The sequence below is a fragment of the Ammospiza caudacuta genome, chromosome 18 (genome assembly GCF_027887145.1).
Source record: "Ammospiza caudacuta isolate bAmmCau1 chromosome 18, bAmmCau1.pri, whole genome shotgun sequence".
Classification (NCBI taxonomy): domain Eukaryota; kingdom Metazoa; phylum Chordata; class Aves; order Passeriformes; family Passerellidae; genus Ammospiza; species Ammospiza caudacuta.
Genome location: NC_080610.1, coordinates 976,046 through 988,274, shown reverse-complemented (window position 1 = coordinate 988,274; position 12,229 = coordinate 976,046). Strand labels below are relative to the sequence as shown.

The following is a 12,229-nucleotide window of genomic DNA, read 5'->3' as shown; positions in this document are numbered from 1 at the left end:
CTATTCAAACACAGGATTCTGTCTGGTCAGTGTCAACTTCTTCCTCTGAATGCTGACGGCATCTTCATGGCTGAGCAGGCAGGAAGAAGTTCGTTTCTTCTGTTAAGAGAGCAATAAATTCTCTTTCTCTGAAAGATTTAGGTGTCCTGTGGCTGCTATCTCACTGTAAGTCCTCTCTTTAAAAAAGTATCTTACATAGCATAGTTTCTATTTTAACATTATGTTATAACCTAAAACTAGATTTAAAACACTACTTAAGAAAATTAGTACAATATAACTTTTTAACACAACACATATAATATTAATTTTAATATTTGTTAAAAGCCAGTCATACAATATGCGTTTTTCACACAGGGAATGCAGGCCCTGGAGGCATCTCCTGAAGCTGGCACAGCCCCAGCAGATGGCATCGGTGAGGAGGGAGCTGCTGGGGGGCAGTTTGGAATAACTTTGCTGTCCTAGGGTGATGTTAGGACGCTTGTATCCCCAGTTGTCTGTTCTGTTTATGCTGGATACTATGTTCTGTGCTTTCAAGACTGGCTCTGAAGAGCGAAGTTTTGTTTTGGTTTTGCTCTCAGCCACTCCCCCACGGCTGGCGGGACACAGAGACAGGGCAGTACATGGTGCTGCTTTTGCTTTTTGCTTGGCTTTTTGCTTTGCTCTTGCTTCTGCTTTATTCCTGCTTTGCTCTTGCTTTTGCTTCTGTTCATTAATTAGTTTAGCTAAGCAGTCCGAATTTTTCCCTGTACTATTTCTCCTTTCCTTTTTTTAGAACCACTCAAACCTGCTCTGGACTGGGACCTGGGAAACACCAAGAGTTTGCACCTTGTGGCTGCAGCAGCTACCCCAGCACCTGAGGGACTGATAACAGAGCGACCGCCCCCAAGAGAGGCTTTCTGAATTTGTCATCTTTTTCAGACTGGTGAAAGAGTGATGTCACCCTGTATTGTTCATTTTGTGTGCTGGGGGTGCTGTGCCTGTTAAATAAACAGGTTCTTTCCACTTCTCTCCAGGGAATCCTTCCTGACCTGGTTGTGGGGAGGGGCAATGTGGGTTTGCTTTCTGGAGGGGCCCCTTTGGAGGTTTTCTCCCAAATTTGCCCTAAACCAGGACAAAATTTGGTGCCTAATGCGCGAGGCTTGAAAGAGAGTGGAAAAAACCCTGGTCTGAGTGCATTTTGGTTGCCATTACTCTGTGTTGGTATAAAGCAGTTAATGGCCATGTTTTTTTGATTCATAATGTCCCTCTGTGTCTCAGGCAGCTCCTTCTCCAAGGAAAGCAGGTGGGAGTTGGAGCCAAGGAGCTGAAAGCTGCAGGTGCAGCCTGGGCTGGAGGAAGCTCAGATTTGCACAAGGCTGCTCTGAGTGCCAGGCCTTGGATGGGGGAAATGGTGGGGTGGGGGTAGGGACAGAGTGTGATTGATTGTCAGCCATGAAGGGTCTTGATTTTCATATCTACTCAAATTCATGAGGAAGTTCACTTGGATTCAGTGTCAATTGGAGATTGCACATATCAATTTATCAACAGGGAAAAACCTAAATGGGACCTAAGAAATCTTTTCTCACTGTTTTTTTAAATAAAATATATTCTGTTTGAATGCATTTCTGAAATCTGCCCAATTAACCACAAAAGATTTGAAAACCTAAATCTAATTATTCCCAGAGGCTTGGCTTGTTAAGGTGTTCTGAATGTTATTGAGCCCTGGGACACTGAATTCCTGCACTGGAGAGCTGAAGGCTGAAAAAGCCTCTGGAGCAGGAAAATTCAGCAGCAGCCTTCAAGGTGCTGAGGATGTCAGCAGCCCCCACTGAGGCCATCCCTGCCCAGAGACCGTGGGGGAATGGGCAGACAAGGAGAGTGTCCCTGGGGCTGGGACAGCACAACTCAGAGGCACCAAGCGGCTTCAGCTGGGCAATGGAGTGTGGAGTGTGGCTGGGAAAGCCCTGCTGGGCTGTGCCAAGCAGGACAGACAAGCCCTGACTCCCATCCCCCAAAAAAATCTCTCAAGGAGACATTTAAAAGGAATTACAGCTGTTTCTGTACTCTGAGTTGGATGCTCTGGAGAAATACCAACAAGAGATTCTCAGGAGCTCAAAACAACAAAACAGCCTTTACTGGGAACTTTAGAAAATCAGAGAAACTTTGGCAAAAGGTTTATTATGACATTCAATCAACAAAAAACACTTCTCAAAGCACTGACTTGGCCCATTCAACTTCACTACCTCTGAGCCTGTTCAATTTTAGGTTACTCAAAATTTACAAGAAGAGTGAATTAGAAAGAGAGAAAGACAAAAAAGATACAGAGAAGCACACACACAGCTACCAACTCCTAGATTGCAGCAGTGTTCAGATAGAAATTCCAGGAGGAGGTAGGGTCAAGATGTGTGCTTGCCTTGTGGTCAGGCTTCAATACCCCCTGGACTTCCTGGGCCCTTCCCATGGGTGGTCCTTGGGCTCATTTGGTCCCTCAGGAGCTGGGCTGGGGGCTGCAGAGATGGCTGTGGAGCATTGCCTGTGCTGTGCCAGGGACTGGCAGCCACTGCTGGGCTGGGATAGGGGCTCTGGGGGGATTGGGGTCACAGGGCAGGGCAGGGCTGGGCTTACAGGGCAGGGCAAGGCTGGACCTGCCCTTCCTCCCAAGCACGTGAAATGTTTTGAGCCAACAATCTCCTCCAGTCTGTCACAATAGGCAATGCTAGAAGTGAAATCCCAATTGTGGCCATGGGTACCTGGCTGAGAAGGACAGTTCTTTTCTATAGGAAGGAAAGCACAGAGCCTCAGTGTTTGGAAGGCAAGTGAGAGTGTCACTGGGCCAAGGCCAGCCAGACTTGTCAGGAATGGCAGATTTTGTCTAGGAGCAGTCTTTGGATATAGGGAATTCTGGAGGTGGAAGTCCAATCTCAGCTATGCGTGCCTGGAGAAGTAGGACAGTTCTTTCTCATAGGGAGGAAAGCACGGAGCCTTCCCCAGTGTTTTGGGGACAGATGGGAGGTGACTCTCCTGAAACCATTGCCAGCCAGACTTGTCCTGGCAATATTCCTATGGGAAAAATTTTGAGTTGAAATCCCAATTCTGGCCATGGGTACTTAGAAGAGATTGACAGTTGTTTTCACAGCAAGGAAAGGACAGAGCCGCAGTGCTCCAGGAGCTGATGAGAGGCAGCCCTTGACATTTCAACACCAGCCAGAGCTGTCCGGTGGCCCCTGGGAGGCCAAGCCAGCCAGGCCTGTTTCATGTTCCCTCAGTTCCATGGGACCCAATGGTCCCTTGCTTCCATGTGTCCCTGAGGTGCCATAATGCCCCCTTGGTGACACGAGGCCCTGAAGGGTCCCAATGGTCTCCATGGTTCCATCAGGCCCCACAGCGCCATAATGGTGTCTGGGGTCCATGAAGCCCTGCTGTGTCACCAAGGCCCCTTGGTTCCACAGGCTCCAGTGGTGCCACAATGATCCCCTTGGTTCCATGAGGTTCTGTAGTGTCACCACGGTGTCCTTGGACCCTCTGGGACTCTCAGTGTGTTCCCAGTCACCCCCAGTATGGTTACAGACACTCCCAGTATATCCCAGTTGCCCTCAGCACACACACAGTCATTCCCAGTCACATCCACTTGGCCCAGTAAGGTTCCACTTTCCACCAGTAGGATCCCAGTCACTCCCAGTGAAGGGAAGGGACTGGGACGGACTGTGACAGGCTGGGATGGACTGGGACACCGGGATACACCAGGATACACTGTGATACACTGGGATACACTGGGACACACTGGGACACACCGGGATACAGTGGGATACACGGGGATACACCAGGATACACTGCGATACACCGGGATACACTGCACCCAGCTCTGGGACCCACTGGGAGCAGGATCAGAGCACACTGGGACTCAGCAGGGCCAGAACTGGGGCAACAGGGATCACAGTGGGACCAACTGGGATATACTGGGAGTGACTGTAACCATACTGGGGATGACTGAGAACACACTGAGAGCGACTGGAGTCACTGAGTCTACATTGGGGGCAACTGGGATTGACTGGGACTGTGCTGGGGAAGACTGGGATCACAGTGCATTCATACTGGGATCATACTGGGAGTGACTGGCTCTGTGCCAGGGTGTCGTGGTTTTGGTTTGCTAATTTAAGATCTATTTAATTTTGAGGCTTTTTTGGCTAATGGACTAAAGAATGTCGTGGGTTTGGTGTGGTTAATTACTAATACACTTATTTTTTGTTGTGAGATAGGATTAGGAGAAAGGTAAAGCAGGCTCAAAACTTTAAAAGGGTAGAAAGAAAAATTTTATTAATAGTAACTAAAAGAAAAAAAAAAAGGTAGTAGGAATGAAAGCAAACTTTTTAGAATACTTCTCCCCACAATTTTTTCTTTCTCACTGACAATGTAAAGATACTAAACTTAAGATTTCTAGTCAGTTTACTACCTCTAAAATAGTCATTTTTTAGTTCACTTAGGGAGAGAAGTCCCTCTTGTTAAAGTTATGGAGACTTTTCTACAAAAGGAAAAAACAGTTTTCTCATGGTTCTCAATTTTGTCATGAATAACAACCGCCAGGGGAACCTTGCTATCATAAAATCTTTCTTATTTCTACAAGCCTTCCCACAGCTTGGAGATGTGCTATGTTGATTGATGGGGTATTGTTTTAAAGATGAGCTGTTCAAAGGCAAAAGTTCTCATTATCTATCTCTAAAATCCTCTTCATCTCTGGGAGCAGAGATCTTCATTTTTAGAAGCACAAGACTACGCTCTTTCTTTGTACAAACTTCTCATGGGATTACAGCTATTTCAACATCTGCTTACTTTAATGTAGAAGCCTTTACTGTCGGTTTCTAGGCTGTTTTAAAACCTGGAAAGGCCCGGGGTGGCCTTGGACAGCCCGCGCTTCAAAGGACGAGAAGAGGCTTCAGGTTTTTTCTCGGTCTTCAGTGTTTATTAGTTGTTTATCTAAAAGATTTTCTCTCAGCCCAACAGAGGTCTGCACAGCAAGCCAGCCATGAGCACACTGCGCGCCCCCGGGGCGGTCACCTATCTTTACACTCAAAATTACATATACAATATTTATCAATTTTCCCCAATACCTTTTGCCCTTATTGACCAGTGCACTTTTAGTAATAACCAACCCCAAAGTGCCAACATCACCAAAGAAGATGGAGGCCAAGAAGAAGAAGAAGAAGGACAGGACACGCCCCAATTCCTCCATCTTACTTCTTTAGACCCCCCTGTACAGAAATCTTAAACCTTGTGTTTCACACTCTAATTAACTTATCCCTTCACCATTTACCCCAGTGAAATCCTCCCATCCTCATACAGGTGTCGTCTCCCGTGTAGGATCAAAGCCCAGCCACCAGACACTTCTGGCAACATTCCAGGACTCCCGAGCCCCCCAAGGGTGGTCTCAGTCACTCTGCACATCAGTCCTGAGGTGCTGAGATCCCACACTTTACCTAATATCAATTCAAACACTTTCATTTCCTTGGAGTTTTATGTGTTATAAGGGAAAAGAGTTTTTTCTTTATATCTTACAAGAGTATTTCAGCTCTAAAAACAAAGCATCTTCTCACCCCTCCCATCTGGGAATTACTATTAACTTGCATCTTCATCTTGTTTTCAATATACTTGCATTTTGTTCTTTTCTCTCACTCAAAAGAAGATTGAAGTACTGAAAAAGTTAACATCACGCCTGAAGCCTACCTAACCCACCAATAACTTGTAACAGAAAGCTGTGGCTCAGTTGTGTTCAGAACAGCTTTATAGTTAGTGTTTAGTTTTCTACAGCAGCTACAGAAGTCTCTGATCTCAGCCATGCTCACAAGAAGAAGCAGCAGCCTGACGGCGAGATCTTCACAGCCACAGTCAGCCCTGCTCTGGCTAAAGCTCCACAGCCTCCCCTGTCTCCTTGCCCAGCAGCTGCTGAAGCCCAGCCTGGCCAAACCAGAGCCCATGGAGAGAGAAGCCAGCAAGAAACCCAGAAAATAGAAAAGAAGCCCAGCCTGCAGCAAGACTGCCCAGCCCAGCCCAGCCCAGCCCAGCCGAGACACAGAGCTGAAGCCAAAACCCAAACCCAGCACCTCCCTGCCGACCAACAAAGAAAAGAAAAGTTTCTGAATTTTTTGGTCTTTACCATGTGTGCTTCACAAAAGCATGTCTAACTTTTCAGCAGGTCAACAGACTGTCAGATCCACAAAAAACTTTGTATCACTTCCCTAAATTTCCTCCCATTCCAAAACATAACACAGGGGCCACTGGGAGCAACTGGGATCACACTGGGAGGAAATGGGAGCAACTAGGACCAAGCTGGGAGCAGCTAGGACCAAGCTGGGAGCAACTGGGATCATCATGGCATCAGATTGGGATCATACTGGGAGGGAGTGGGTCTGTGCTAGAGGCAACTGGGATCACACTGGGAGGAAATGGAACTATGCTGCGACAAATGGGATCATACTGGGAGCAACTGGCACCACACTGAGGGTGACTGGGATCCTTCTGGAATCATACTGGAAGTGACTAGGGGCAGGCTGAGGGCAATTGGGACCATGTTGGGGCAACTGGGATATACAGGAAGTGACTGGAATCATGCTGGAGGTGACTGGGAGTGTCTATGAGCAAATGGAATCATACTGGAAGCTACTGGGAGCAACTGGGAGTGAGTGGAAACACATTAGGGACAACTGGGATGTACTGGGAGAGACCAGGAGTGACAGGAATCACAAAAGAACCATAAAGGAAGTTACTGGAATAATACTGGGAGTATCTGGGAGTGACTGGAATCCTACTGGGAGTGACTGGAAATCATACTGGGTGACTTGGAGTGACTGGGACCATACTGGTGGCAAATGGCACTGTACTGAGAGTCACTGGGTTCATACTGGAATCATACTGGGAAGGACTGGAACCATACTGGGAGTGCCTGAAACTATAGTAGGGGTGAATGGAAACACCTGGGATCATACTGGGATCATGCTGGGAGTGACTGGGAGCCACAGGGCCCATGCTGGGAGTGACCTGGGGGAAACTGGCCCAGCTGGGGCTCAGGGTTGTTCTCCCCTGGGGCTGCCCTGGCTCCTGCTGCCACCTTGGGCCCCACAGAACCAAGGGACAGGGGACAGGGACAGGGCACAGCTGAGGGACAGGGGACATGAGCAGGGATGTGGAGAGGTAGAAGGGAGTTCCAGGGGGTCCTTGAGCCCAGGAAAGGGGAGTCCAGGATTTCCCAAAAAGGGGGGACCAGGGTGGGGATACCCGGGATGTTTGAGAACGAGGAGTTCAGGGGGTCTCTGATTTTGCACAAAGCTGGGGCTGGGGGTTGTGAAAGGCAGGATTGGGGGACCAAGGCATTCCAGGGCATCTCAGGGTCAAGCCCACAGCAAGTCTGGAGTCTGGGAGCCATGGGATGGCCAGGAGAAGGGAAGCAGGGAGCCCTGATGTCCAGAAATGGGGGATTCAGGGGGAGCCTTGTGCAGGATAAGGGGAACAGGGGGGTCCCCGTGCCGGCAGCTGCGGTTCAGGGTCCCCGTGCCGGGCCTCCCACTTCCCCCTGGCCCCCAAGGAGCGCCCCCAGCCCCAGCGCTGGAGCCATCGCGCTGCTCCTCCTCACTGCCAGTGTGATCCCAGGATGATCCCAGTAGAACTCAGTCACCCAGAATGATCCCAGTACAGCCCAGTCACTCCCACTCCTGGCATCCCCCCAGCCCTCTCTGCGTTCCGACCTGTCCCGGCTCCATCCCTGCCCCTCCCGCGGGCTGCGGGGGCTCCGGGTGTGGGGGAGGAGCAGGAGGAGGGAGGGAGGAAGAGGCGGAGCGGGGGAGGAGAGGGGGAACCACGCGGCTCCGGCGCTGCCTGAACTTGCAGCAGCCTCTTGTCCCCTCCTGTCAGGTAGTTGTGCAAAGCCAGAAGGTTCCCCCTGAGCCTCCTTTTCTCCAGGCTGAGCCCCTTCCCAGCTCCCTCAGCCCCTCCTGCTGTTCCGGCCAGGGTAGAATACTAGTGCGGCAAAGAGCAATGTATACACCTGACATCGGTGCCTTTATCCCCACATTTTAACCTTTCATTACTTACAGAAAGACTCTTGGGAAGCCCCAAACTGCAGTCAGTCGCTGCAGTGCCAATCTCCTTTGCAAATCCCTGTGGCCCGGCCCGGTCCCGCCCGGCCCCGCACTCGGTGCCGCGGTTGCCCGGTAAACGCGCCCGGGCCCTCAGCGCCTGTGACAGCGGCGCGGCCTCAGCCGTGTGAGAGCGCGGCCCTGGCTGGGTGTGCGCAGCCTGGGCTCCTGCAGGCGGCTGCACCGGGCCATTCGCCAGGGGAATTGTTCACGGAGCATTGCTCTGCACAGAGAATTCCTAAAGGTGCAGAGCATTGGCCTCTGCGAAAAGTTCCTCAGCGTGCAGAGCATCGGTCTCTGCTAGGGAGTCCTGAATTTCATTTGAAGGTAAAGACTGACTAAAGTTGAACTTTTTGGTTTTGTTTCATGTGTGCTCTGAAAGAGAATGCCAAAGGGAAATACAGGATGTGATCATGCCGGTCTTCTGGCACAGTAGTTCAGTGACATGTACACCTGAAAGGATGAACAGTAAATGCTCTACTGATTGTGCTTTTTTTCACTGAAGAAATGCAACATCTTCTAAATATACTAGTCTATGCATTTTTTTCCTATAGTAATTGTTTAAACTGCTTAAAGGTGAATAAGTCCTGTTCAAGTTTCAGTGGGTTTTTATCATCTGGTGATTAAAATTATTAGGGGGATGCCTCTGTATTGAGGTGCAAATATGCCAAAGTCAATAGTCTGGATTTTATAGAACAGTAAATGTGAGGAAGAAAGAGAGAGAAAGAAAAGAAAAAGTGAGAGGGGGATGAGGGTTGGGAAGGGGTGGAGAAAGAGAGTGACAGAGACAGATTTAGTAGAAAATATCACCATTCCATGGATGCCATCAGCATACCATTAAATCCTCTTCTGGTCTTCTCTGTGGTGAGGTCTGGCAAAATGTAAAACTCCAATGGATTAATGCAGATTTGGGCAAGGTGGGACTGCCCAGGTACCTCCCTGGGGTGGGGCAAGTTGGAGTCTGTCTCTTGCTACTGTCAAATAATACAAAATCTTTAGCACCCGTATATCCTTCGAGTCTGCCATGAGTTGGGTTCTGGATTTTCAGATTTGTTCTGTTAGTTTGCATGCCCTGCAGTTGTCTGGTGCAAGGCTTCAGGAATGGGTCTGGAGGCACTGTGGAGGTCTTTGCTGGGAGATTTGTGTGCAAACCTGGCCTCAGCAGAAGAGTCTGTGGGTATGACTTCCCCAGCCTGAACCCAAACAGGGCTGATTTTCAGGACAGCTGCTGGGTTTGGCTTTGTTGTAGATAGGTTTTACTCCTCAGCTTTGTTTACTTCTCCCCAGACCTGAGCTAATGGGACAGTAGTGTCACCTTGATCTTGTCTCAAGTTCCCTTAGGCAGCTTAACTCACAGTGCCAAGTTCCAGTCAGGAGGCATTTTCAGGGAAGGGTGGGCTTGAGTGGTTGCAGCTTCTTTATACAGTTTTGTCACAATGGGCAGCAAGTCCTTTATAATGACATTTAAGCCATTAGCCATAACATTCCAGTCTCTCATTAGTCTCTCAGCTGTGAGGACCAGCTGAGAGAGCAGGGGTGCTTTAGCCTAAAGAAGAGGAGGCCCACTCTAGCTATTTTTAAGTAATATTTAAGCTACGACTTTGTCTGTTCCAACTCTTATTAATGTTCAGCTTTTGAGCTCCAGGTTTCAGTATGATCCATCTGTGAATTGCACAAAGTAGCCATATAGTTCAAATAAAGTCCAACTAGAGGTCTAACTATACTAGCTATTTACACCAAACAAGCACTTAGCTACTTTCAAGTAATGTAACATTTTTAGCACCAGTATATGCCTTGAATGTACCATGAATTGGGTTCTGGATTTTCAGAGTTCCATTGTTGCTCCTTCCAGTTTTGTTGAGGCATTGTCAGTCATCTGCGACATCCTCCCTTGGAAATGGCGTCTGGATTCCCGGAAAAGACAACAACACCTCGTCTTTTGTCCAGGAAAGGACTGAAGTCTTTTACTGTGAGTACCCACTGGGGCTGTGTTAAGGCTGGCACTGCCCTGGTGTCCCTGCTCTCCCTGCCCCTGTTGTCCAGCAGTGCTGTGAAGCTGCAGAGCCCTTCCCCAGCCCTTTGTGCTGTGCTGCTGTTGCTGGGGCTGTCCTGGTGCAATAGGGAACACTGTGGGATGCTTCAGCTGTGTCTTGCCTGGCTGTGCCAGCGGAGCCAAGTGAAACCAATGTACAGCTGAAGGCCTGGGCATGTGTTCTGTCCCTTTCCCTTTGCCACAGGAATTCCTTCTGTCAGGCTGGGCACTCACCTGTGCTGCTCTGACCATCTTGCCCTTGGGCACCTGGGCATGTGGCGGGGGGAAGTTCATACTCTGCCCAAAGCCTTGAGAGCCATGGCTGGTCCCAGCTGGAAGAGCTTCCAAAGCAGCTGTTCTCTCCCAGCTCCTGTGCGGGCACAGATCCAGCCCTACAGGCAGCACTGGAGCCAGGGCCACAAAGGCCCCTTGCTGTCTGCAGCTCCCTTGGCTGAAGATGCCGCACTGCTGAGGCTCTGTCAAGGAGATGCCTCTGTTTTCTTCTGTGGAGGGCTCTGTCAGCCCAGACAGAGAAAACAATCAACAGGGAGAACTAAAACCTAGAGACATTCCTGTGCACCTCACTCTTGGTTCAACTTTGTTTTCTTTCATCTCTTGGACTCAGCCAGCAGCAATACCTCCTTGCTGTGAGTTCTGAGTGCTGTGCAGGGATGGAGTTCAGGCAGTTCTGAGAGCTCCTCCCCATTCTCTGGAAAGGTCACTGCCTCAATCCAAAGAAACGTAAGAGGAAACAAATGCCCAAAGAGCAGAAATCCCCTACCATGTCCCATCCAGTCACGGAGAAGCCAATGGGACAGAGCCATGTGGCTGGACTATGTGTGTTCCACTCTGTCTTATTATTTGACTGATGCTAAGTATTTCAGCAGGAAACTTCCAGGGCTCCCAGGGCTGTCCTAGTGGCTGTGATCACAAGTTATTCACCAGTGTCACTCGTTCAAGAAAAGCCTTTCTGAAAAAGCACATATCTGAGGCTCTAGCTGGTGTATTTTTGCCTTTCAGCTGCTTCCCTCTAAGTTTCAGAGGGAGAAGTTTCTCAGCAGGAAGAAGGAGGCCAACACTGGGGGGAGTATTCTGCCCAGAATTGGCCCATTTCTAGACAGGAGTGAGACTCGCCCAAAGGTAGCCTTTTCCTGCTCTTTTCCTTTCTGTTTCATATGAAGTTTGAAGAGGGTGTGTGCTTGTGACAGGCTTGCCTGCAGCAAAATACCTCAGTGTCCAGGTCCTGCTGTCATTGCCAAGTGCTGGGAGGGGTGGACTGGGAGTCCTGATCTGCACTAAGCCAACACAAATACCCTCTGCTGAAGCTGCTGGGGTGTGCTGGAGTGCAGCTGCCATTGCTAAAACAATAGGAGGAAGGCTGGGGACACAGAGGCCCAAAATTGCCCTTTGCCCCTCTCCTGCTGGAGGAGCCACCTCTTGCTTTGGTGTGGCCACCATCAAATGCTTGGGGTCACAAGATTCCCTCCAGAGTGGCAGCGTTGGCCTTTGAAGGACAAGGATCTGCAGGAATTACTTCAGATTTAACAGAACAAATTGCATTACTTCTTTGGGCTGGAACAATGTGTTGGACCCTGATGGGGTGTTGGATTTTTCAGGCTGCCAGATGTACAGGGGACTGGCCCTGGGCAGAGGGGAATGGATGTGCTTTGTCTGGATCAGCGCCTACTTAGAGGTGTGTTTAAAGCTGCTTTTCTGGCAGGACTAGCTCAGTATAAAGCACAGTCCAAACGGGTAGGTGACTGAGGTGGGCTGTTGAGCAGGAAATTGGCAGCAAGAGACACAGAACACAATCCAGGTGAAGGATTGTCCTGGAGAGGAGCCTTGGGAACACCTCAGGGAAGGGCACAGCTAAGGGACAGTGTGCTGCAGCCACTCCCTTCAGCAGAATGTGTCTGCTGTGAAGTCACAGAGGAGACCTGCTTGTGTCTCTGCAGTGACAGCAGTGTGGCAGACAAAGCAGGGCAGAGTTTTCTCCAAACAATGTCTCTGCTCCAGAAGCATTTGCTGTTGTTGTGTCATTCCAGATGTGCCTCTACAATGACATTAAATAAGATCGCAGTAATGACAAGAAAGC

At 49.4% G+C, this 12,229-nt stretch overlaps 1 long non-coding RNA gene across 1 annotated transcript; it reads left to right on the top strand.

The window, feature by feature from the left end:
• Window positions 1–8,301: 8,301 nt before the first annotated feature.
• On the top strand, window positions 8,302–11,271 carry LOC131565902 (uncharacterized). The gene is made up of 3 exons (XR_009275497.1): window positions 8,302–8,429; window positions 9,955–10,071; window positions 11,155–11,271. It is a non-coding gene; the product is annotated as an uncharacterized LOC131565902 (long non-coding RNA).
• Window positions 11,272–12,229: the final 958 nt, after the last annotated feature.